The sequence below is a fragment of the Trichechus manatus genome, unplaced genomic scaffold (genome assembly GCF_000243295.1).
Source record: "Trichechus manatus latirostris isolate Lorelei unplaced genomic scaffold, TriManLat1.0 scaffold00031, whole genome shotgun sequence".
In the NCBI taxonomy this organism is placed as follows: domain Eukaryota; kingdom Metazoa; phylum Chordata; class Mammalia; order Sirenia; family Trichechidae; genus Trichechus; species Trichechus manatus.
Window position 1 is genome coordinate 12,656,433 of NW_004443967.1, and position 2,977 is coordinate 12,659,409.

Consider the following 2,977-nt stretch of genomic DNA (forward strand, 5'->3'; position numbering starts at 1 on the left):
TTTTGTTTCTGTTGAACCACAGACAGAGGGCTTGCTATCTCTGCTTCTAGGTCTGCTGCTGTAGGCTTGTCGAGCTTGGGGCTCGGCACTGTGCTCCCTCCCACACATTCTTTATCAGGGATGCAGGTCTCATGGGGTAGCCCAGAAAACCCCTTTGGCATGTATTCAAAATGTAGCCAATGTTGTTTCCTGTGTGTGCTGGGGGCTGGTTCTATGGGCCCACATCTTTTTCACCACCAGACTTGTGTTCGTCTTGCGTGGATGTTTTAAAACTTATCTGGCATTCGTTTCCATTAAAATCTGTAACCCTGTTGCCTTACAAATTCGACAGTCATATTTTTTCTTCAAAGAGGATTTTTTTTTTTCTGTTTTTGATTCCCTCTTGCCTTTTTAAAGAAAATCTTTACAAAAAGACTTAAGGGTCCACTCTTTCTTGACTACAAAAGTGCAAGAGGAGGGAGAGGATCTGTGAGGGAAGATAGAGTATATTCAACCCCTCCCTCAAATCAGAGCCCTGGTCCCCTCCCTTCTTGAAGGGGCACAGCCTTTCTCAGAAGAAGCTGTCTTAGGCCATGGCTCCATCCATCCTCTGTAGGACTTGCCCACCATCTCACGTTTGTTTAGTCTGAGCTTTGGACTGAGACTCACAGCACTTTTTTGAACCCAAAGCTATTCTGGTGGCCTGCCCTGTACCCTCACCCCGCCATACAGAGGTGAGTTTCCTGAGGTGTGAATAAGATAGGCCTGGAAGAAAGTCTGGCTGAAGTTTACTTAGTTTTAAACCCTCGGGGCACCTGAACCTTGATTCCCAACATCAGATTGGTGTCAGTCCTAGTCCAGCGTTGGCAAAGATTGGAGGTCTTGAATGTCAAAGTTAATGCCGCCAGCCCAAGAGCACGTTGCCCTAACTGACTCCCCAATCTGGAATGAGAAGGAGAAACTTTGATTTTGAGTTAGACATCATTTTAAGCATTGACTGCCAAATGGAGTTCTCCTGTATACATCCAGACTCTTCTGCATAAAGGGACGAGGGGGATTTCTCTTCTCCCACGGGGCTCCTCATCCCACCACTTGTTGATCTGTCTCACAGGGCATTCATTTCCACCATCTCCTTTGTGGTGTGCCCGTGCATGCAGGTGTGTGCACACAGTGCACATGTTTTGGAGTGGAGATGGCTCTGCTTCCTTCTAATATCACTGTTCCCAGGTGCCCCCCGCCTACTCTCTCCTGGTCTAGGGCAATTCTTTCTTTGGTGGGAGGGACCCTAGGTGCTGCAAGTGTCTCATTGGAATGGTCTGAGCCCTGCTCTGGGTGCTGGGTTCTGACTTCTAGACCTTGCCTTTCAGAAGGAGGCAGGTTTCACCTCCATGCTGTTGGGAGGAGTAGCATCCTGACTGGAATTGTGTTTGTACTCTAGCAAGACAGCAAGCCCTGGATGGGCCACCTGGTGCCAGGTGGTATCAGGGTAACAGAAGGAGGTGGCATCCACGTTCTAACTCAGAAAATGTCACAGCCTTTGAGGCTCTGGTGGAATCTATGTGGTCATCTCACACACCCTGAGCACTTCATTACTGAGTGTGCTGCAGAGAAGAGATGCACAGCACCTGCAAGGTGGCAATAAGTGGCAAGGTTTAGATGAAAATATGGAGGATGTGTGGCCTGGTCCAGGACTTACATGGAAACAGGCCCCGTCTTCAGTAAGGTTGACCTGTATCTTTTCTCTCTTCTTTGCCCCTTTAAGCTTCAACAGTCAGCACAACTTTACCCACATCAGAACTACGTAAGTTTCCCCAAGCTCTCTCTCTCAGTCACTGCACTCCATGTACTCAAGGGTTGAGCTGAGTGTGCAAAAACTTTGGGGCTCGAATCATTAGTCAAAATGTGTTTCCTACCAGAAAATTATTGGGACACAATGTAAATCCAATGTAAGTCCATAGGCCAAGAATTCAGGCAGAATCTCAAAGCACCTATGATTCCGCCCAAGAGGGACCCATCAAGAAACTCTAGGAATCAATGTACAATCTCAGAATCATGGCACCTGGAGGGTTGGGTAATGGGTCTTCTTGCTGACTCTTGGGTTGATTGTTGGCTGATCCTGTGGAGTATGATGCCATGGCAATTCTGGCCTGTTCGTCTCTGGGCACTGGCTTCTATAATCTGGTCACAAAGCCCCCAAGCAAACAATATCAGTGCTGGCATGAGACAGATGCATGTACAACTGCCTGAAACAACCGCATATTCATGACGGCCCATGCAGGGTCCACAAGTTTGCACATGAACAGCATCAGATGAGGTTGTAAATATGTTGAGTATTCTCAATCCTTGGTTTCAATCGGTACAAAGCAAGGCAGTATATCTGACTCTTCATCTCTTTCTCACAGCTGTGACAAACTCCTCCACACCCTGGCCAGGTGAGTCCACAGCATCCTTACAAGGCTTTTTCCTTCCCTCCCTGCACCCTCACCGCTCCTCCTTTCATTTGACATTCTTTTCTCTGCAGAAACTCGGAACATCTTGTTTCCTCCCGCTCTGTTCCCGAGCCTCCCAGTAGGCTTCTTAACTTGACGCTGAGATGCACAGAGTCCTGTCCTCCTATCAGTGTGGCTGTGTTTTCATTAACCCCTTTGATACTGCCCACAGCAGATAGCTTTCTGCAGGATCAGAGAAACGGCCATGTGTTGCTGGGCTGACATGACCTTTCTGGTAGAACTGAGCCTGAGAACCACTGTCCTTCTGTCGAAGGGAATGTCTGTGAGGACGTCTGTCCTATCCATCACTCTGCACTATTCTCAGCATCAGCAGGGCCACATCTGCATCCAGAGAAGAAGAGATCCTGATGGAAGGGACAGAGAAACCTTCCTACGCTGGGTGGGATTGTTGACCCAGGGAGGTTTTTCGAAGCGATTCTTCAGTAGATTGGGCAACTGTGATTGGTCTTTGTGGAAGTCACCGCCACCGATAATGGCATGGTGCAGTT

General features: G+C 48.3%; 1 protein-coding gene across 1 annotated transcript in view; it reads left to right on the forward strand.

Moving 5' to 3' along the window:
- Positions 1-2,977, forward strand: part of DMBT1 (deleted in malignant brain tumors 1) — a 77,071-nt gene that overhangs the window by 30,697 nt on the left and 43,397 nt on the right. The gene's annotated exons all lie outside the window — the stretch shown is intronic.